Source organism: Heteronotia binoei, chromosome 17, assembly GCF_032191835.1.
Source record: "Heteronotia binoei isolate CCM8104 ecotype False Entrance Well chromosome 17, APGP_CSIRO_Hbin_v1, whole genome shotgun sequence".
Lineage (NCBI taxonomy): Eukaryota > Metazoa > Chordata > Lepidosauria > Squamata > Gekkonidae > Heteronotia > Heteronotia binoei.
Genome location: NC_083239.1, coordinates 13,412,909 through 13,436,736, shown reverse-complemented (window position 1 = coordinate 13,436,736; position 23,828 = coordinate 13,412,909).

Sequence of the window (23,828 nt, the reverse complement as noted above, 5' to 3'; positions counted from 1 at the left end):
CTTTTGATGTTTTGGGAATAAGTGATACATTTGCCCTTTTCCAAGACTCCGGAATTAGCTGAGTTTCCCAAATCTCCTCAATCAAGTTTTTATATTGCATTATAATATCTTCTCTAAAGCATATGTAATATTCAGCTGGCAGCCCGTCCGGTCCTGCTGCCTTGTTCTTTTTTAATCTAGCCCATACTTCTTCAATTTCATCAATTGTGATTGGACTTGCTAAACTAATCCGTTGTTCTTCCGTTAAGTTCTGTATCATTTTTTTCTCTTTAAAATAAGCTTCTATCTTATCAAAATTAACCTCATCTTTACTATATAATTGCGAATAAAAATCCCATATTATTTTTTTCTTTTCTTCTGTTGCTGCTTTCTGACTACCATCTTTATCTTTCAAGACCCTTATTATTTTCTTTTCTTTTTCTTTTCTTATTTTGTATGACAGCCATTTACCTGGCTTATTTGCATTTTCAAAAAATTGAGATCTAGTATATTGGATCTTCTTTTTCATCTCATCCAGGAATATTAAATGTATCTTATGTTGCACTAACTTCATTTCAGCTTTAATTTGTTGAACTGAGGGTTTCTCTTTTAAACAACTCTCTTTCTGCCTAAGCAATTCAGTTAAGTTTGTTAAAGTTTTATTCTCTTCTCGTTTTTTAAAAACGTTAAAGCTTATTGCTAGCCCTCTCATATACGCTTTACTAGTCTCCCACAGTAATCTGTGGGAAATCTCTCTCTGCGAATTAATCTGAAAAAATACCTTCATCTCCTCAATAAATTTCACAAATTGTTTATCATCTAAAAGCCTTGTATTAAACCTCCATCCTGGTCTTTTCTTAACATCTTTTATAGACATCATAATCGGGTTATGGTCCGCTATTGTACACGGTAATATTTCTGCATCTTCCAGTATCTTAATTAATCCAGCTGTCGCCCAGATCATATCGATACGCGACCAGGAATTATGTCTCCCTGAAAAAAATGTGAAATCACTTTTGTTTGGATACATGACTCGCCAGGGATCTACCAGGGTAAACTCATCTACCATTCTAAAAAAAATATCTGGTAGTGTATTACTACCTAACTTTTTCCTGCCTTTTTTATGATTTATAGAGTTTCTATCTTGAATGGGACAAGTAACCGCATTAAAATCTCCTAATAAACAAATCTCATCATAATTGTATGCACTGATCTTTGTATATAAATCCCTGTAAAATTGGGTCTGTTTAACATTAGGTGCATAAATATTGACTAACAAAAATTTTACTGTATCCATAATTATCTCTATACCTTGCATCCTTGCATCCTCTGTTTGAAAAATCAATTTGGCTTGCAATCGCTCATTAACATAGGTCACCAAACCCCTTTTTTTTCCCTCCAATTCTGAGGTCACAAACATTTTACCTAGCTTCTTATTAAAAAGATATGCCTCATCCCGTTTTCTTAAGTGAGTCTCCTGTAAGCATATAATGTCCAAATTTAATTTCTTTAATTGCTGAAAAACACGTTTCCTTTTTTGAGGCGAGTTCAAACCATTTACATTCTGGGACAGAATCCTTAAATTATTCGCCATTTAGGAATCTAAACAGTATCTTAATCTTCCTAGAAATTCTTCTTTTTCTTTTGAGCTCTTGTCTCTCTCTGCACTCGCTCTTGCGCTTGTTCAATTTCACTGTCAGTCTTTTCTTCTTGTAAACGGTAATCTGCAGACTCAACTGGGTCTAATTGTCTTCCTAGACTCCAATTTCCTTTAGAAATCCTTCTATCCACTTTCTTCTCCCACGTTCTAGCTTGATTAAGTATAAAATCCTCTGCCTTCTCTAGGGAGTCAATCTTGTATCTTACACCACCATAAGTAAACAACACCCCCTCCGGTATCAACCATCTATAAATTATCCCTCGATCTTGCAGCATACCCACTAAATTAGTGTAGTTTCTCCTCTTATGCCTTATTGTCCACGGGATCTCTCTCATAACTTTAATTTTTGTACCTTTAATTGTGAGAGATTGGTCTCTTAACTCACGCCACACACGTTCTTTCATACACCTACGAACAAACTTTATATGAACCTCTCTTGGTAGATCGTTCTTTTTCGCGTATTGGGTACCAACTCTATGTATAAAATCAATCTCTTTTATTATGTCCTCCTTCTCTATTTTTATAACTTCAGTCAGCGCCTCAGCTATTATTTCAAAAAGATTCTCCACTTTTTCCTCTGGGATATTTAGTAACCTAATAATATAATCCGCTTGAACCATCTCTAGCTTTGCTAGTTTAGTCTCATATTCTTCCTGTTTTATCTCTAATTCTTCTATTCTGTCCTCTGTTTTACTAAACTTCTCTTCTATTGATTTTGTAATATTTTTTATCTCAGTAATATCTTCCTTAGTATCCCTATAGTTCACCTCTAAAGTCTCAAATTTACCTGTTAGAGCTTCTATCTGCTTGCTTAGTTCTGTTTGAACTTGTTTCAACGCCTCTAAAAAAGTCTGTTGAGTCTCTTTAATCTGTTGAATCTCTTTAAGAGAGTCTTGAGCTATGGAGTCTGCCACCGTTTTGGGTTGACCCGGAGAGCCTTTAAACTTAGCCTGTTGCGACATTTTATCTCAGCCAGCCTCTAGTCTCCCGCTAATAACCAATACCTAACTAACAGTGGTTTACAAATTAAGAAATTGCTAATTAACTCACAGATATCTTAGAAGTAATCAATGATTAGCACACCGGCAAAGTGAATCAAACAAAAGTCCCCCTTTCTTCTTCTCTCCACCACTTCCAATTACACGGTCTTTTGGTCTCCTTTGATCTCCTTTGATCTCCTCTTAGGTAAAATCCAGTCAGAGTCTCCTACTGCCGCTGGTTAGAAAGGCGTCACCCTCCGCTTTTTCTTCTCCGCGATCTTTCCAGTCAGCCCTTTAATCCCGTCCTCAGGACACAATGGTAGCTCACCGTCAACACTGTCAATAAAGTGCTTATCCGTCCGTGAAAAGAAAAATATACAAAGTTTGAGTAAGCCTCCTTGTTCTGTCCGTCCTGCCGCTCCTGGGAGTGGTCAGTCCTGCGCTCTCACCTCCAAGGGGAGCGGGAACAAACGTATCCGCCTTTCCTCTTGCTTTTTTTTTTCCTTTCCGAGTCCGAGGAACTGTAAACAAACAGCAACTTCTCCACTATCCTGGTTTTGTACCGCTGAGCCTTCAACTTTTCATAGTGCAACAAATCGCCTTGCCGCGGCTTCTCCTCCTCTTTCCGGAGGTCGGAGCTAAGTCGCCATTAGGCGCGCCTGGCTTCAAGACAGGGAAGGGAGAAAGCGTCTTCGGGGCGAAACTCCTCCAGACGCCTCCCCTAGCCCCCTCGGTGTACTGACCCCCCCAACAGGGGTCTGTACGGACTGAAAGTCCCCCTTTGAAGCCAAAGTTCGGCTCGTCTCTTCGGAGCTCCTCCGAGACGCGACCGCCTCGCTCTGCCAAAACCGGAAGTCCCAATATGTTATTGTCACTGATACAAACAAAATAAAAAACTATTACTGGAAAAAATGGCAGTTGCTTGTGGTGAATGGCCTTCTGATCAGACTCTTCATGCGTTGGGCTACTCCTATTACCGTACACCTAGCAAGTTGGACTTCTTGGCATATTTGCTTGAGGTAGTGCCTGGCGGAATGCTCCAGACCTCTAGAGCAGGTCACATAAGATTGTGAGATGGGATCTGTAACTGAAGGCCCCTTTCCCAAACCTCTAGTCCCTGACATCTAATGCCAGAACTCCTAGTTCATAACCGTCCTAGGCTGTTTTCATATGAAGACAATTCTATGTGTAGCTCTTATTGCTGTTGTGAATCCACAAAGCAGTTTTCCCCACATTTTGTCTTGCCATGTCCCTTGGTTGCCCCCACCAGAGGGGTTTTTTTTAAAACACACACACATACAAAATAGAGTTGAAAGGGAAAGGTGCAAGGTTGTATCTGTGGAACAAAAAGAGCTGAACAGTTGTCATTTCTTTTTAAGTATCTGGGAACTAGTATCTTCTATCTGAGCCATCGCTCGTTAACTCATTTTAAAGTTAAAGCAATCTAGCAGGAATAGTCACAGTGGATGATACTTGGTAAGGCTTGGTAGGTGGAAGGCCCCCATGTTTTGCTTGTAGGTCTAGTTATAGGGGCACTACAGCTGTGATATGGGAAGTGAGGGCTGCTTAACACTTCCCCTAAGGGCTTTTCCCAACAAAAGCCACAATCCTTGCTCAGGGTGGGAATTACAAGTCCCCAGCCTCCAGCCCCAATTTCCTGTTCCCAAGGATTTGAGGAGTGGGAGCAAAAATGGCCTCTGCATTGTGACACTCTAGGCATTTTTTCTAGTCTCTGTGGTAAAAGGCAAAGAGGAGAGGCAGCATAAAGTATCATCCCACAGCGAACACAGCCTCCTGAAGCTCCACTGTCCCCAGGCACCCTTCCACACACACATACAAATCCCAGCATTTGCCAGGGCACTGCTGGAAATCCTACTTAAGCTTTTTTTCTTGCTACAGGGGAAAAGATTCCATGTCTACCTATTAGGCTTCCCAATCCCCAGGTCCCAGTGGGGGATCCCCCAGTTTTGCAGACTCCTTCCCACCCCCAGTCAGATTGCCAGTGGGGGGAAGCCCTGCCCCAACAGCCACCATGTGCCTTTTCACTGCGGAAGACTAGAAGGAGCTTGGGAACTACTTGCTTTTTGGAAGGTGTGTGTGCCTTTAAATCTGTAGGAACCAGGCTGAATGGGGGCGGGACCAGCCAGCAAAACAACTTGGCTGCTCCCAGGGAACTGCTAGAAAGGAAGGGAAACCAGCACAACAACCAGAGGGTTTGTTTTACATTCCTTTCAGCAGTTGTTTGCAAAGTAAAATAGAGAGTAAAGACTAAACTAGAACCTTTGTTTTCCCTGTGTTAGTCTGAAGAACTTGGTTGAATATACAGCAGATGGTTACATTCAACAACCCTGTGGGTAAATTGCCCCAGTAAGATAACAAAAGTGTGGGAAATGGTTTATTTTGGCTGCTTTCTCTGTGTGCGTGTTTGTGTGTGTGTGAGAGAGAGGATGTGTAGCTGCTGGGGGATGAGGAAATGAAGACTGTATTCAGGGGAAATGCACTGCTGTATTTTTATTTATTTATTTTAGGGAATGTGAAAGTCTCTTGGCTCCACCCCCAAAACCCCTAGATATTTTCTGTGTTAGACTTGGCAACCCAACTACCTATTCCACCCCCAAGAACACACACAACCAAGGGGAACAGTAACTTGAGGGAGGTGTGATTTTGATTTTGCATGAGGGTGGAAGTCAATATAGTGGCATATACCCTACCATTCTGCTCAGCAATGGATGAAGCCTTCCTCCAGTGTAAGGAGACTTCCTCCCACTTTATTGGCTCTTTTGCCTAAGGAACATCCCCTTAAGTGTGAGGAAGGCTCCAGCCTTTCATGAACAGAGTAGAAAGATACAGGACACCATAACTTCAGCCCACAATGGTCTACAATTGGCCTCACTGATGCCAGAAACTTCCTACCATGAGCATGGGTGATTTCTCAAAGCCTTTCCTATGTTCTAAGGTACTCATTACAGAATCCAAATAAAACTATGGTCCCTGTAAGCATCCACAAAATCAGGCTTTCAGAAAGCTAAATGTAGAAGACATAAAAACATGAAGGTGATTATGGACATGGAGATCTTTTGTCTTCAAGTTTTATCCTCTTTGGAATGGACAGATGTACCTACTTCCTGCTCTAAAAATTTAAGGAGCTGAGGAATCCACTTTTCCTTTTTGTTCTTCCATAGCAATCAGACAGTCACCAGGAAGCTTTGGAGCCAAGGATCTTTCTCCCAGCTGTTTTGTCTGCTCTCTAATAGCGTCTCTGCTTTTGCAAGTGGGCATATCACCATTTTTATGATGTCTTTAAAAGCCAGATATTCTGACTTAATTGGCAAAACTGGCCTGTTGCAGGCACAGGGCTGCCCATCGGTCATGTTCTTACTGGATGCTGATTGGCAGCCGTCCCAGAAGCTCTGTGGATGTGTTAATTTTGGTTGGGCTAAATTATATAGAATGGGATGCCTGATTATCATCTTGCCTTGATGAACCAGTGGTTCAGAGCAGAGGAATTCCATTAAAGCTCCAGGGGGCTCCAACATCCAGCTGTGCATCAATGGATTGGTTTCAGGCCATATAAAAAAGGTCATGTGAATCAGCCTTCATTTGGAAAAGTTACAGAACTTCAGATAAAGAAAGGCCTGGAATAGAGGAGTCCATCCATCAGACTACAGCTTAGATCCTAAAGAGGATTTCTACAGATCTAATGCCTTCTATCAGCAGAAATCTGTGCGATCAAGTCCATTGTGTTGTTACTGATTATGTCTTCCTGGTGTTCCCGGTATTTTGTGGTGGGATTAGGACCATGGTGTCCAGGGGGAGGGGGCTTCAGCCTTCCCCACTGCATGGTTTTCCCAACCTGAAACAACTTTCAAGAGTTGCTGGTGCATGTCTTTCCTTCATGTTCTGGGAAATCCCTGGGAGGAGGTCCCTCAGAAATCCTGGAGCAAGGGTTTCTTGTGGGAGACTTCCCCACAGGGATAACTGCCATTGCTAAGGGCCCCATTCACCTCAAACATTTGCCATAAGGAAAGAGGGCATGGCTTGTCCTGTGGAAAAAGGGAATTTGAGCAGGTGTAGCTTTCCTCACCCTGTGTGACAAATTCCACCCGAGAAGTACATAATTAGCACATTAGCCAAAAGTGAGGGGGGAAACAGCATCTTGGAGAACTGTCTTGCTTGCCCGTTGTTTACTCCCTGGCTCTCTGTTTTACCTTGTCTCTGCTATATAAGATGCTAACCGTTAGCTGGGATGGGGTGATTAATAAGCTGAATTAACAACAACAAAAACCAGACTCAATAGCATCAGACTCCCATGACAGAGCATGTCACTCCCCATATGTTCCCCAGAGAGCACTGAGATCTAGTTCTCAAAACCTTTTAAAAATCCCTGGGCCAAGAGAGGCTAGATTGAAAACAACGAGGGAGCAAGCCTTCTCAGCAATGGCCCCCCGATGGTGGAATCAACTTCCAGAGGTGGTGCGAGCCCTGTGGGACCTGAATCAGTTCCGCAGGGCTTGCAAAACCACCCTCTTTCAGCTCGCTTTCGAGATAGAACCTGGCTAAATTGACTTCTAGCCATCTAGCCATCTTATATATGACTGTGAACTGTAGCACCTTAATTATTAACTTATAACAGCTGTTTTATCTATTTTAACCTAATTTATAACGGTAACTTAATTGTATTTTAATTTGTCTTTTGTCTTGATTGTATTTTATTGAAATCATGGTTGTTCCATGTCTGTGAGCCGCCTTGAGCCTGCTTTTGGCGGGGGGGGGGGGGGCGGGATACAAAAATAAATTTACCTTACCTTACCTTAAATTTGAGAAAAGCAGGAATGTGGACTGAAGGCTTAATTCCACATTCTGTGTCTTCCTAATGTTCCCCACCGGCCACCCTGTCTTGTTGAGCAAATGTGCTGTCTTCCTTTCCCATCATCAAAGCTGGCCTACTTCCATATGACCCCAGTATTTTGTGGTTGGATCAGGGGGAGGGGGCTTCAGCCTTCCCCAGTGCATGATTTTCCCAACCTGAAACAACTTTCAGGAGCTGCTGTTTTGCCCCACAGGGGGAAAATTACTGCAGCTCATCAGTGCATGCAAGTTCACAGCATGGAACTTCAAGTGCACATCTGAGTGATAAGAATAGGGTGGACGCAAGGGTAACAGAAAGACAATATATTGTAGAATTTGGCCCTGAGAATCAGCAGGAGGGCAGACCTTTCTAGCGACAGAAAAGCAGCTAGGAGAGGGTATTGTGAATAACTTAGTTTATCAACATGACTCCAATTTGATTATCAACACGGTTGCTTTATGGGACTCATGGTAATGCTGAAATCCTGAAATTCTTTGTTCAGGAATGGCATCCAGCTACTATTGGAGAGCTCTGCTTGTGCTGTTGCATATGTAGTAAGAAGCAGAAAGACTCTCCTTTAAGTGTCACCTCTGCCACTGTCCTCTTATTCAGCCACATTTCTTTGAAAGCTCAATTGCACTTAGTTACTGTTAAGTGTGCCTTTTATTAGCATGCATCCTTCATTACTTATCACAGAGCATGTCTCCTACAGGGTACTTGGGAGACCCATGTCAGGCACTCGGGCAAATCAGTCAGGTGGCACAAAAGGAAGAAATCAGTCTGGCTTCCGGGGTTACGTTGGCTTCAAGATCAGAAGCAGCTCGCCGAGTGCTCCCCGGCAGCTCTTCTGAACTGCGTGAATGGAAGGGCCCCTTTAAGGGGGGCTTTACCGGAGACCCGGTAAGGATCTCTGGCACCAAGAGGTGCAAGGGTGGCACAGGATTCTGACAGGTGCGGGATTTGTAGCACCTTCTTTACTTCCGGCTTCATTGCGCAGTCACCATTTTCGCAATAGCACTAGAAGTGAATTGCTCATTAGTCCAAGAGCAATGAAGATTAAATAGTGATATTCTACACTGAATCAACGAATAAGTCACGGAAGTATCTCTCTTTTTGTAAGAAAGAAAACTCCATTAGTTGTTCTGAATCAGCGGAAAAAGGGGTGAAAGGGGGCTGACCTTATGTGTTTTATTAAATTTCGGCCACAGAAATCCTGAAACTCGGCCGAGGTGAAGGCCATCCCATTATCTGATACCAACGTGTCAAGGAGGCCATGTGTGGCGAATACCCTGCTTAGTGCCCCTAATGCTGCCCAAGAAGAGGTGGAGGCCACTGGCACTACCTCTAGCCATTTGGAGTAGGAGTCCACAATAAGAAAGAATATATGCCCCTGGAAGGGCCCTGCGAAGTGGAGGTGCAGGCGGGACCAGGGGTTGTGAGTGGACTCCCACTGTTGAGCCGGGGTGTGGGGTGGCGCTGGACAAGTCTCCTGGCATGGCTGACATTTGGCCACCCAGGATTCAAAGGCGTCATCAATTCCTGGCCACCATACATAGCTGCGGGCCAGCGCCTTCATGTGTACAATTCCCAGATGGGTTTCGTGTAGTGCTGTTAGGACTCGCTGCTGCAGTACCGAGGCACCACCATCCTACTTCCCTACTTCCCACCATCCTAATTCCTGGCCACCATACATAGCTGCAGGCCAGCGCCTTCATGAGTACAATTCCCGGATGGGTTTCGTGTAGTGCTGTTAGGACTCGCTGCTGCAGTATCGAGGCACCACCATCCTACTTCCCCACAACAGGCACCATTTATGTACAGTTCGTCCCAGTGGGATGCAAACGCAGAGAGTTCCAAGCCCACCCGTCCTTCTGGCCACCCCCTCCACACCCAGTTCAGAACTCGGGAGAGAGTTTTGTCCTTGGAAGGGCAGTGGGCAATGTCCTTCGCGTGCACCGGGCGGTCTGGGAGGGCTTCCAGTGACATGATCTGGAATGCCGGGGCTGGGGCTGGGTCCATGGAGGGCAGCGGCAAGCAGCTCAGAGCATCAGCGTGACCCATCGCTTCCCCAAGGCAGTACTTAAGGTCGTACAGATATCCTGCCAGGAAGATGGAGCACCTCAACACCCGCGGCGAAAGCATTAGCATTTGGGGCGTTTGTCAGTTGGGGCGGACAGGCCCAGCAGGGCCAGCCTTACAGGTAATTGTGGAATTTTTTTACCCCTGCCATGATAGCCAGGCCCTCTTTGTCTATTTGAGCGTAGTTCCACTCCAGTTTTTGTAAGGTCCTTGAATAATAGGCTACCGGGACCTTGCGTCCATCCGGCAGCCTGTGCGCCAACACGGCGCCGACCCCGTAAGGTGATGCGTCGCATACGAGCATGACAGGTAGCCGCTCATTGCGCCAGCAAGCTATTAGAAGTCAAAATGTCTTTTACCGCCTGGAAAGCGGCGGCTTGCCAATGACCCCAAACCCACGGTACCCTTTTGTCCAGCAGTCTATGTAAGGGCTCTGCTACTGCCGCCTTGTGGGGAAGGAAGGCATGGTAGAAATTGAGAATTCCCAAGAACGACTGTAACTCAGCCTTATTGGTGGGAGCCGGCGCATCACAAATGGCCTTTATTTTGTCCTGGGCTGGATGAATGCCGCTCATGTCCACCTTATACCCCAGAAAATCTTTGGTGGGCACCCCCAATACACATTTTTTCAAATTTACCTTTAACCCTGCCCCCTCGAAATGCTCGGAGGCGGTTGCCGAATTTGTCTTCGGCGGCTGCTGCAATCAGCACATCATCGAAGAATGACTGTACCCCAGGGATGCCATTAAGAAGGGAATCCATTAAGTTCTGAAGCAGTCCTGGAGCCACACTGACCCCGAATTGCAAGCGTCTAACTTTGAAGGCCCCCCAGTGTGTTACGATAGTTTGCGCTTCTGCTGTGACTGTGTCCACAGGGAGCTGTTGGTACGCTTGTGCAAAATTCAGTTTCCCAAAGATTTTTGCTCCCGCTAGGAATGTTAACACATGGCTCACCACTGGAACGGGGTATGTATGGCCTTGCAACGCCTTATTTATCGAGCATTTACAGTCAGCACAGATGCGTATGCTGCCATAGGGTTTGATCAGGGTTACTATGGGAGTCTCTCACTTTGTATGGGCCCACCCCTTGGGCCACGAGGTGGTCAAGCTCCTCTTCGATCTCAGGCCTGAGAGCTAGTGGCACCCACCTGGCCTTCAGCCGTATGGGCTGCATGTTGGGGTCTAGTTGTAAGGCTACGGGGGCCCCGGTGTATGTCCCCAGAGTTCTGTCGAAAACTGCGGGAAACTCTTCGCACACCCTTTGAAAGTCCCTTTGAATGGGGGTGTAATGGATCCCTGTCACTTGGATGCCCAGTGCCTGGAATCAGGACCGACCTAGAAGGATGCACAGATCGCCCTCCACAACGATGAGGGGGAGCTCACCTTTGAACTTTCCGTACCTAATGTGGACTAGGCCCACTCCCCAGACTGCAACCTCCTGCTTTTGAAAGTTCCGGACAAGGAATGAGGAATGAGCTATGTGCCCGGCCTTCCCCCATGTATGGCAGGTCATGTTCCTGAACTTGCATGTGCGCCATTTGTGTGGCTCCCCACAGCTGGTGCAGGTCTTGGGGGTGATCGATTCTATTGCTTGTGGCCTAGGCTTTTGTTGGGACGCCTGGTGAGGGTGACATCCCCATCTGAGTCATCTGATTCTGCGGCCGGTTGCAGCTGGTTGGCGTTGGTCCCTGGGTGGCAGGCTTTCACTTTGTGTGCATCCTCTTTGGCGATGGCTATTTGTAGGGCCTTCTCCAAGGTCAACTTTGATTCTGTCGCGATTTTCTGCCGTGTCTTCCCATCCCTGAGGCCATGAGTGAACTTCACAAGCAGGTTCTCCTCCAATTGTGCGCTGTACTCCGCCTTCCTGCCCAAGTCTCACAGGTGGACTAGGAAGGTGGCTACGATCTCGTTCGGCTCTTGGAAGCTGTTGAGGAACTGTAGCTTCCAGGTGAGGAGAGTAGGCTTTGGGACAAAATGGCCGGTCAGTGCCTCGATGATCTTGTCAAAGGAAGTCGCCTCAAGCGTCTCTGGCACAACCAGGCCCTTTGCTAGCTGTAGCGTGGCGATGCCGCAGTTGCTCAGCAGGATGGCCTTCTTGATTTCATGTTCATCATCCTTGATTCGCTGTGCCACGAGGTGGTACTTGAGTCTTTTGACCCAGGCTTCCCAGGCCTTGGGCTGTGCCATGTCGAACTCCGGAATAGAGTTTTGTGATTCAGATGTGGCGACTGTGATTGGGCTGGGCGGCGGTGCCTGTTGTGCGGTAGTGCTGGAGCTTGGTGTGCTTGGCGGTGCCGGGTTGCCCTGGACCTCGCTCATCTGGATCCCATCCACGTCACCACTATAATATAGTGGGTTCTATGCATGGCAGAGTCTCGGAGTGAGTGATAACAAGCTCTTTAATAGGAATCACATAGTAAAAGACTACAATACAAGATTGGTGTTGGGGCCCACGGGCTGAACTTGTATACATCTTTGGGTTCCTGTGCAAGCACGTTATTGGGTCATTCAAACCGGCGGGGGCTTGTGTTTGGTCCTGGGCTGTGGGGGTTTGAATCCTACAGCCCTTTGTTCCCAAGTTCAGTCCGTATGATTCCAGTGAACCAGGCAGAAACACCAAAGTCTTCCCTTGAGTCCACATAGATAACAGCAGTGGCTCTGGGAGTTTTATATCTACGAGGCTTCCATACTGGCCCTGTAGTGTCACCTGACTTCCCAAACCCAGAAGATTATTGACTGGATCATAAATGTACCAAAGGGTTCTGTAAGACCCTCTTTTGTTGGGAATGGAGCTATTTGAACTCATCTACAAGGTTCCACCTGGAAGTTTTGGACAACCTGATAGGTGCATATTAATGTTAGCAGTTGTAGTTGTTGGCAATTAACACAGCAATGGTGCACAACCTGATTCTAGAGTAGATAAAGGTTTATTTAAGGAACTAACAGACAGGCAGAGAGGACAGGCAGAGAAAAGTTCCTAACTACATCTCTAGTTGAGGGAGGGGGGCACTTCTGGGAAGAAGGGGGAAATTGCCCTAAGAGTAGCAACCTGGAGACAGACAAAGAATGAAACTTAACAGGATAGAAGGTGCTAACCTCAGCATCCTATCTACTTCTCTTCTTGCTGCCCCCTTCCAGGTCTTCTTCTTTTCTTCTTTGTACACCAGACATTGCCTTTTCTAAAAGCAGTAGTAGTGGTGGTGGTGGTGGTAATAGTAGTAGTAGTAGATCAAAACTTCAAGGAAGCCCCATCAATGGCATCCCTGAGCTGCTTCCATCAGTGAAGTTCTTTGAAGGGTGAAAATATTTTTTCTTTCTTCGCCCCACGTCGTGGCTACTGTTGTGCGTCATCTCCTGGGCTTTTCATGGTTGAGGAATGGAATGAATGGGATTAATATGAAAAACGTAAAAAGGGGAAATAACTGTCGTTTATCCTTCCGATTTGGTTCCCTGAACCCAGAGGTTCCCTGATGGTGAACTCCATTTTTTTTTCCATTTTAGCCCTGGAAGTGATTACGTGCATCAGCATGATGTCAAAGACTCTCCCATTTCCCCCTCATCAAGCAGCAGTGAGAATGAGAGACCCAGGCTGGTAGGTCCTTCCTAGAATGGACTGTACCACTGCAGACTGCAGGTGGAGAAATTACAGTTTTGAATGTTCTCCCATGTTTAAAAAGAAAAAAAACCCCTGTAAATTAAAAACAAAAACCAGCAGAAGGCAGTGAGCGAGGCTAAAACCTTTCTCTCTGATGTACTACTTTTCTAGTAATAGGGAGGTTGGCTTTTTTTTCTCTCTCAATCATGGGAGACCATTCCAAAGTTTGTCCCTCAAGATAAATTCTAAAGTGATAGTCTATTCTCCCACTTTAGCATTCAAGCACCTCAAGCACTTTGTTGCATGTATAGAATCCAGTCATAGGTTCAGTCACCTCTGCCATCAATTCACTATGGGTCCATTTCTCTGTTTGCGATCTGCAATCTGGGAATAAAGGTACCAGCTTACTTTACATGGGCAATGTAATCTTTAGCAGAAGGAGTGGGTTTGATTCCCCACTCCTCCACTTGCACCTGCTGAAATGGCCTTGGGTCAGCCATAGCTCTGGCAGAGGTTGTCCTTGAAAGGGCAGCTGCTGTGAGAGCCCTCTCCAGCCCCACCCACCTCACAGGGTGTCTGTTGTGGGGGAGGAAGGTAAAGGAGATTGTGAGCCGCTCTGAGACTCTTCGGAGTGGAGGGCGGGATATAAATCCAATATCTTCTTCTTCTTCTTCTGATAGGAGCACAAATGTAGGCATATTGCTTGCTTTTATTATATCCAGAACTGGTTCTAGGGAGTTGGCCAGGTAGGCCGCCACCTAGGGAGCCATCTGGCCACAGGCGTGGCAGGCACCCTCTCCCTGTGCATGCCACCTGAGGGATCTTCAACCACCCACTACTCAGAGGTTCCACATGGGAGTCGCCTCCAACTTTCTGACAAGCAAACTGTGTCTATCTGTCTCAGGGGCCGCCCATCCTTACCTTGCCACCCCCTGCAATCGCTCTGCCCCAATTCCTCCCCTCCAGTCCTACTGGACCCTGAAACCCGCCAGGCTAACCTTCCTCCACTGTGAGTCTCTGGAGTGCGGCAGCTGGGGGGAAAAGCTGCAGCCTCATCAAGCAGGGTGAGCAGCAGCACCGCAGCTCTGATGTCCTGAAGTCTCCGAGGGCCCCCGCTTGCCTGTGTGGCTCCCAGGCCAGGGCACACCCTGTGGCATGATGGCACCTGACCAACTTGCTCCCCTCCCCTGCCCCAGCTGTGCTCACTCTTTGTGCGGAGCTCCTGTGGGGAAGCTTTGTCAATCGGGCAGGCAGCACAGGACCAGCTGCAACCAGTGGGTGACCTCCCCAGTGTGGTTCTTTCAAACGTGGCTGCAGAGGAGATGGTGCCCAGATGGCTGTTCCCCCCTCCATCATGAATGCAACCCTTTCCCCCTGCTGCCGCCACCTAGGGAAGGTTCTCACAGCATTCCTTGAGTATCCAACAACCTCACCCCCAGCCCCACCTTCTCTCCATCTGTCCCATTTTTGGGCCATGGCAGGTCGAAGCAAAATTACCCCCCATACAGCTGGCACTTACTTGGAAGTTTCTCCTGATGCCCCCCCTCCATCCCCAAGCGTGTTTTGCTGCAATGAAAATGCCCCAGGAACTGAGGCCAAGGTCAATGTCACCCCAAACAGCAGGCAGACAGGCAGGCTGACTCACCCCAGGTCTGTCCCCATTGCAAATGACCATCGAGCAAGGTCATGGTGCCACTGGAGACGCAATTGACATGGCCATGTGTCAGTTTCCTGATGAGGCTCACTGGCTAGCCATGTCCAATCACCTGGTAAGGGCCTCCTTTCATGGCCATCATGAATCATAGAATCATAGAGTTGGAAGGGACCTCTAGGGTCATCTAGTCCAAGTCCCTGCACAATGCAGGAAACTCACAAACACCTCCCCCTAAATTCACAGGATCTTCATTGCTGTCAGATGGCCATCTAGCCTCTGGTTAAAAACCTCCAATGAAGGAGAGCCCACCACCTCCTGAGGAATCCTGTTCTATTCAGGAATCGCTCTAACGGTCAAGAAGTTCTTCCTAATTTTGAGCCGGAAACTCTTTTTTGATTTAATTTCAACCCATTGGTTCTGGTCCTACCTTCCGGGGCCACAGAAAACAATTCCACACCATCCTCTATAAGACAGCCCTTCAAGTACTTGAAGATGGTGATCCTATCACCTCTCAGCCGCCTCCTCTCCAGGCTAAACAATCCCAGCTCCTTCAAGCTTTCTTCATAGGACTTGGTCTCCATACCCCTCACCATCTTCGTCGCCCTCCTCTGGACCTGTTCCAGCTTGTCTATATCCTTAAAATGTGGTGCCCAAAACTGAACACAATACTCCAGGTGAGGTCTTACCAGAGCAGAGTAAAGCGATACCATCACATCACGTGATCTGGACACTATGTCAAGCAATGTGAATCTCTCTTTCAATAATCTGATGCTGATGAAATATTGCAATTGAATGTATCTGTAAAGCTTCATGAATGTTACTAACCAAAGCCAAGATGGGCACATCAAAGCAGGGAATATTTAGGGGGTAGTTTGCACTTCTCGCTTTTACTAACAAATGCAGGAATTTGCTCCTTTGAAGATAAAGCGACTCCAGGGAAGGTTCCCAGGACTGACCCCAAGGAAGGAAACCACAAAGAGATAAGGGATTGCCGTGTGAATCTTCACACGTGAATGTAGCTTGGTTTAGAGAATGCTTTGATGTGCCACCTTTAAGTATGCCTTTCACTGTTACTATGTATCAGTTCCAATTCTCAGCTCAACCTTGGACTATCGAATAAATCATACTTTGTTTCAAATCAAAGACTGATTACTTTGAGATCCAATTACTTGAGACACTATACTTCTGTTGATACAGCCCAAAATTGCATTTGCCTTTTTAGCCATCGCATCACACTGTTGACTCATGTTCAGTGTATGATCCACTAAGATCCCTAGATCCTTTTTGCACATGCTACTGCTAAGACAAGTCTCCCCCATCCTATAACCATGCATTGGGTTTTTCCTACCTAAATGCAGAACTTTACATTTATCCTTGTTAAAGTTCATTTTATTGATTTTAGCCCAGTTTTCCAGCCTGTCAAAGTTATCTTGTATCCTGTTTCTGCAATCTTCTGTGTTTGCAACCCCTTCCAATTTAGTATCATCTGCAAATTTAATAAGCATTCCCTCTATTCCTTCATCCAAATCATTGATAAAGGTGTTGAACAAAACAGGTCCCAGGACAGATCCTTGAGGCACTCCACTTGTCACTCCTCTCCAAGAGGATGAGGAACCATTCACAAGCACTCTTTGGGTGCGATCTGTCAACCAGTTACAGATCCACCAAATGGTAACAGGATTTTACCAACTTGTCAACAAGGATAGTATGGGGAACCTTATCAAAAGCCTTACTGAAATCTAGATAAACGATGTCTACAGCATTCCCCCGATCCAGCAAGGTAGTCACAAGGAAGCACTGGCTGCTCTCTCATCCTGCCTCCATTGGGCTCCGGTTGTCCTCTGCCACTGCCATTGCTTCCCTTCCTAGAGCCCCGCTGGAGCAGCTGGCCTTGCCCTCCTCCCTAGCACCTTCCCCTGGCCAGGGATGGATTAACAGTTAGGGCAAGTAGGCACTGGTTTATGAGTCCCCATGCCTTTAGGGGCCCTGTGTTGGCTCCACCCCCAATTTTCCTCCTGCTTGCAGCCCTCCCAACCTGCATGTGTAGCCAGCAACTGAGCAGCTCTTTGCCTGACTTGCCTGGTGCAGCTGCTGGTGGCGTCATCTCCAAGTTTGCCTCTCTCTGCCCCACAGCTTTGTCAAAGGGGCTTTTGAGAAGGGGCCTGCAGGCTGCAGCGGTGATGCTCCAACCCTGAGATAATTTGCAAGGGGGCCCTGAGATTTTGACTGCCTAGGGGCCTCTGCAGAGTTTAATCTGGCACTGGCCTGAGCAGAGAGGCAGCCCTTCAGACCTGGGGTGGGAGGCCCAAGGGTGGGTGGGGGGGAGAAGCCGCAGGGTGTCCCTCTTCACTGGGATTTTGCCTTAGGCACCAGTTCTGATTTTATCCCAACTGCATTCCCTCTTCCTAGGTGCCCAGCTAGTGGGGAACACTTTAATGGCACTTTTATTCCAATCCTGCAGATATATGAAGAAAAATTGTGCAAACCGTATTCTGTCCAACTGCTCAGCAAGAAGTAAACCTAGTCCCACCTTCTGTCCAATGAGTACAAAAGCAAGGGAATGACTGACAAGTATTTAGGGACATTTTCACCCCCTCTCAATTTTAGCAATCTATTAAAAATTTTCCATTATACTGCTTAAGACATTATTAAACAACTTTAATTTAGGACAATGATGTTCTGTGCTGACTTGCACTGTTCCTCTGCCCCCTCCTTAGCCCTTTCCTTGCAGAAGTCTCATCTATGGGCTTGAAGCTGCTTGATAGTAGTTAACAAGAGAAAAGTCTCTTGTTCCCTGCTCTGCCTCTCTTGTTCCCTGCTCTGCCTCTGTCTTCCCTCCTGTTCTCCTGGGCACTGCTGTCCAGGAGAAGGAAGCCCAACCAGGCAGCAGATCTCTTAGCAAAATTTTCTTAATGGTCTCTGACATCTCTTGATAAGAGAAAAAGAAGCTTCTCAGGGGCTTGGTGATTATGTTCAAGACAACAGGGTCAGAGGGAGATGTATATTTGGCTGTCGGCTTTTAATTTGAGGAGCTGCATCAGTAAAGGCTCTTGGTGTCTTAAGTGGCAGGCAGAGGCCCCAGCAGCTCTTGGACTCCAAACAGGGGCCCTCCTTGGTCCCCTGCCTGCAATGGTCCAAAATGTCTGCTCCCAGTAGAATCTGCAAGTAGAAAGCTTAAGAAGCTGCGGCTGTGGCTGCTTCACCAAAGGGTGAGCACCACGTGGAATTCATTGCCACAGGAGGTGGTGGCAGCTACAAGCATAGACAGCTTCAAGAGGTAATTGGATAAGCGTATGGAGCAGAGGTCTATCAATGGCTACTAGCCACAGTGTATTGTTGGAACTTTCTGTCCAGGGCAGTGATGCTCTGTATTTTTGGTGCTTTGGGGGGGGGGCACAGTAGAAGGGCTTCTAGCCCCACTGGTGGACCTCCTGATGGCACTTGGGGTTTTTTGGCCACTGTGTGACACATGGGGCGTTTTCGCACTCACCTTCAAGTGGTGCGACCACCCTCCTCACGCCGGCGGATCTGCAGGGATTTCGCACCAGAAGCGCCGGCGCACCCAAAAGAGCCGGCGACTTCCGTCGCGAAACCAGCTCAAACGTTTTCCTGCTTCTTGGCGGTTTCCGTTTGAGCTGGTTTCGCGACGGAAGTCGCCGGCTCTTTTGGGTGCGCCGGCGCTTCTGGTGCGAAATCCCTGCAGATCCGCCGGCGTGAGGAGGGTGGTCGCACCACTTGAAGGTCAGTGCGAAAACGCCCGGAGTGTTGGACTGGATGGGCCATTGGCCTGATCCAGCAGGGTTTCTCTTATGTTCCTGCTCTGAGCATAGGAGTATCCTGTGGGAAAAAATCCTCTCCCCTCCCACCCACTGCATATTTTCAGTGTGTAGCATCCAGGTAGAAGCATGGACAGCTGACAAGGTATCAGGTTTGGTCTGTGTCTCAGTAGCTTGTTTGGATCTGATGAGATACTGGGAAAGTGAGCCCCAGTGGTTTCACCCATTTTGTTGTCTGCAGTGTTTATTATCTTTTGACTATTTTATGCCCCACTTTTCCCCCAATAGGGACCCAAAACTACTTACAACTTAATTCTGTACTCCTCCAATTTACCCTCGCAACAGCTATCCTGTTAGTCTGAGAGAGGTTAGTCAGAGAGAGTGACAAGCTCAAGGTTATCCAAGAAACTTCAATGGCAACGTGAGGCTTTGAATCTGACTCTAATCCAACAATTAAACCACTACATCATGATTTGTAAACACACACAAAAAATTGAGGGGGGACAGACTCAGACATCGTAGTGTGCCTAGTTAACAAAGAAACATACAATATCTGCAAATGTTGAAGTTGGGGTTTTTTAAAGCACGTTTGGAGAGCGGTTGAAATATATCCAATACTTTCAAGTCTAGATGTATTTAATTACTTTAACCATATAAAATGCATCATTTATAACTTAGCATATAAAATTGTACTACTTAGCATATTTATGAAACTTGAAAGCATAAATCCTTTTATTTTCTATAAGCAAAACTGCAAATATAGCTGCGAAAGAGAGGCAAATTGTTGAACCCTAAGCTACCTTAGCATATGTACTTTAGTTTTGGCTGACAGAGATGTAGGAAAAGAATAAAAATTGGAAATAGAAAACCTATACTAAGCCTGGCAGAAGGCTTCCTAATGACAGCCCCAGTAGTAGGAGTGGGAGATCGGGAGCTGTCTGTGTCTGCATTGTTAACCAATCACTTCCGGAGAAAACATGGAGGTTCTGGCAATTTCTAGAGCTAACCTATGTTGGTTCTGCATTTTCCCTGGAACTGGTGATGTAGCAGTGCAGATCACCTTGCAGCCCCCTGTGTCCTTGCCCTCACCCTTCCCAGTGGTTGCCAGCACAGCCTGGCAATCCTAGAAAACGCAACTATTGTAGTGTTGTTTGGATAAAAACATTCTCATACAATCACAATAGGATTAGCAGCATATTTAGATATAAAATTAAACTTCATAACATTGAAATAGTTTGCAATGTTTGTATTAATAGTTTGCATTATTTTCTCCATGTACAATATAGTATACTGTGGACAAATTTACTTAACAAATATATCCATGAAAATATTGTATATATCTATGTATACAAAGGAATTGTCATTATCTAATCCTGTAGACTGTCTTATATAAAAGTCTTCATATCTCACATTCTGAGTAACTCAAACCTTGTCTTTAAAAGCATCCTACTCATTTTTCAAGGAGAGATTTCTTTTCTTTTGAACTTCTCCAAATTTACAATGTTTTCCTCTGAAAAAATGGAAGAAAAAGGTCCTTGGGGGAAAGTGGGTTATTTTACTCTACACATTTCCAGTTTCCCCCCCTAAGCCTTCATATCTCTGTTCTACTACAAAAAATCACTTTTGCATGCCCAACATAGTCTCTGAACATATGAAGCTGCCTTATACTGGATCATACCCTTGTCCATCAAAGTCAGAATTGTCTACTCAGACTGGCAGCAGCTCTCCAGGGTCTCAAGCTGAGGTTTTTCACACCTATTTGCCTGGATCCTTTTTAGTTGGAGATGCTGGGGATTGAACCTGGGACTTTCTGCTTACCAAGCAGATGCTCTACTACTGAGCCACCATCCCTCCCCTCTGCTTAAGTAATGCCAGAATTTGAACCTACACTAGGTTTTGAGATATTAACTGTGGAGATACCAGAGATTCAGCTTCTCTGTTGCCACCACACATTTCAGACCTGCCAAGGATCTACCAACAGGCCAGAGTGGATCACATGATACTCCTAGGCCCCAGTTAATTCTTCCAGGACAGGCATCTGGGTCAGTGGCCTAAGCATCTTGGAGAACTAGTCATCCTGGCTTCATATCGCTTTGGAGATATTCAGCATTTTCACAGGAGCTGGGGCTGGCAAGTGAGTTAGTGGTGGTGCTGGGAATTGTAGCATTTTAGGCTTCATTGGTTTTTATTTGTTTATTAACTATGTATGTTGCTTTTCCATGCCAGGCAGGCCCACAGATAAAAGAGATGTTTTTAAAAACCACCATAAAATAGTATCAGTTCAACAAGCCCCCATTTATATTCCTCTCCTTTATGGACTCCCCACTAATTTTTCATCCAGGGTACCAGCCAGATCCAAACTATCTGGAAACATCTGGAGCTTCCAGACCATTTACTGGGGCCTGTGTTCCAACACAACATAATTATGATTCATGCCTCACAGATTCTGCTGTCCTGTGTGAGTTCAAAATCTAAAAAGTTAAAAAGGGGGGGGGGCAACTATAAAAGGATGTTTTTCAAACCTTTGACAATAAAGGAAGGGATGGAATGGGGCCCAGGATGAACGGAGCTGAGAAACATTTTGTGCACATTGTTAGTTGTTATATAAGTGCCAAGGAACACTGTGGTCAGGTTAGGGTACAAACTTTAGTGCTGATGACACAGATGGGAGTGCAGATTGGGTCATGATGTATAAACCAGTTTGTGCTAGCTTTTAGCAATGTCTATTGTCAGGTTCCCCCAGTCTTTTTGAGCTTGCAGTTTTCTTTGGAATTCTGACAAGAGTTGTGGGCCCAACCAAAAAAAGTCTGCTTCAGGAGGCAGAGCCAACCACAAAATGTCAGGGAGCGAGGGTATGGATAACTGTAATCGAAACTCTGCAGCACTTTGAGCAAAGGCTCTACTTATCGGGATGCCTTTTCGAATGAACATATTGTTTTAAAATATTTCCTTGCATCCATGCTACAGCTTCAGTCATGCAGTGAAGATCTTTGTGCTATGGCGTCAGTTGCTCCCAAAGCAATATATATATATATTTAGAATCTGCACAGCCAATCAGATCTCTAACAGGCTATCAGAATCCCTGCTATGCAAAAGCCCCATCTGATCCCACCCACTTTCTAAACCACTTGAAGACTGTGAAAAAGTGTAGGCACCATGGCACCCACAGGCACCACACTGGGGTTCCTGGATCTGTTGGAAGGGAGGGTTCTGTAGACATAGCCATACTTTCCCTTCTTTTCAAGCTTGCATGCTAGGGTGAATGGGGTCTATTCTTGTGCAAGCTCATAGTCAAACACTTTGTGATGGTGGAAGGACAAGGATGGGCATTCATCATGTCATTGTAACCCAGCATAAAACTCCTGTATTGTTAATAATATTTTGTTTTAATAAAATTTTAAAAATCTGAGCTGTTGAACTAATTATCCAGAATACTGAAAGGTGGGAGCTGGGTGACTCCTTATTGAGCAACTGGGTAAAAATATCGATGGTACATTTTTTTCCTTGCCTTCTCAAGAAAAAGGTTACTTTGGGCGTTTTCGCACTGACCTTAATCAGCAGCGACGCCCCTCTTCACCGCGCAGGATCGGCGCGGATTTCGCACTAATTGCCGCGGAGCACCCGGAAGAGCCGGAAAGTCCCGCGGCTTTTGCGGCGCAAATGGAAACTGGTTTTTTTTTCTTTTTTTAAAACGAGAGATACAAATTCAATGAAGGGGTCTAATTCCTGCAAACATCACCTGTGGCTTTTTATATCTGGTGGCAAAGCACCCTCACTTTTGGCCCATTGATCATGCATCAGATATTAGCTTCCACAACCAGTCATGCTATTGATATGATATCCCAAGAGGGGTGGGAAAGTGGGAGCTCAATGGACCTCAGAAGTCAACTGCAGGGGCAGATTGGCCCTTTAACTTGCCCAGAACGTTCCTGGGAGGCTGTTGCCCCAAGAGCCACTAGTAGCCTGGAGCATACTCTGCTAAATGGCCTCTAGGGTGGTGGCCGCAGCACTACCTGGTCTGCTAAGATCAGACTCAGGCTGCAGCAACAATGTGGCAGGTGCTGGTTTGCCTGGGGCTGCTTGGCTCACTTTGCTGAAGGGCTGTTTTAACACACCAGTCTGCTCCCAGTCACGCTGAGCAAACTTCATAGAACACTGATCTGAGCAAAGTTGTTTTTTGCTTCCTTGCTCAGAAATAGCATTGACTCAACTGAAACGTGGAGCCTGTCTCCTCTCCTCTCCTCCCCCCCTTCCCTTTCAATTTCCTTAACAATTTCCTAATCAGACTTTTCTGTCTGGAGTATATTAGCGATTCACAGAGCAAGAGGAAATGGTGGGTTGTTGTTTTTAGTTTTTTGGACTCTGTGCTAATGGAAGGGAAGGAGCTGGTCTCCAAGTCCTTCTTTTGTAGCTGAGCGGCAGATAAAACCACAGCGGAAATCTCTAAAGGACACCAGGCCTTCTTCCTGACAGGCAGCATCTGCTGGAGTCCAGATAAATCTTCCATTCTACCCTTCCACTTTTTCTTTTTTTTAAGACAGAGAGTTAAGAAAGCAAAGAGCAAGACAATGGAATAATCTGATCAGGTCATGTATTACAAAAAATGTGTTTTCTTAATCTGACCTTACCAGAACAGAGATTCAGCTCCTTGCAGGGCTGTGGGATACCATGCTTCTGCAGGCATGCAAAACAAGCATGAGTGTAAATTTCCCTGAGAATCTCAACACACATTTTTCTTTTAAAAGCCAAGGTTCTAGCTCTTAGTGAGACAGTTTGTGACCAATGGCCAGCTTGGAATCTCAGAAATCTATGAGGATACTAAATTTGATTTCTAGTGCCTACAATTAGACTTTATGTGCCCTGTAGCTACAGTTGCTAACTCTGAGTTGGGAAGTTCTTGGAGATTTGGGGATGGAAACTGGGAAGGGTGAGGTCTGGGGAGGGGAAGGACCTCAGAGGGGTAAAATGGCATAGACTCCACCCACTGGAGCGGCCATTTTCTCCAGTGAAACTGATCTTGGGGAGAGACGGTGGCTCAGTGGTAGAGCATCTGCTTGGTAAGCAGAAGGTCCCAGGTTCAATCCCTGACATCTCCAACTAAAAAGGGTCCATGCAAAGAGGCGTGAAAAACCTTAGTTGGAGACCCTGGAGAGCCGCTACCAGTCTGAGGAGACAAGACTGACTTTGATGGACCCATCTGTACATTTGCATCTATGGATATAAATTAGCATATGCAAATACTGCCTTGTTTTTCAC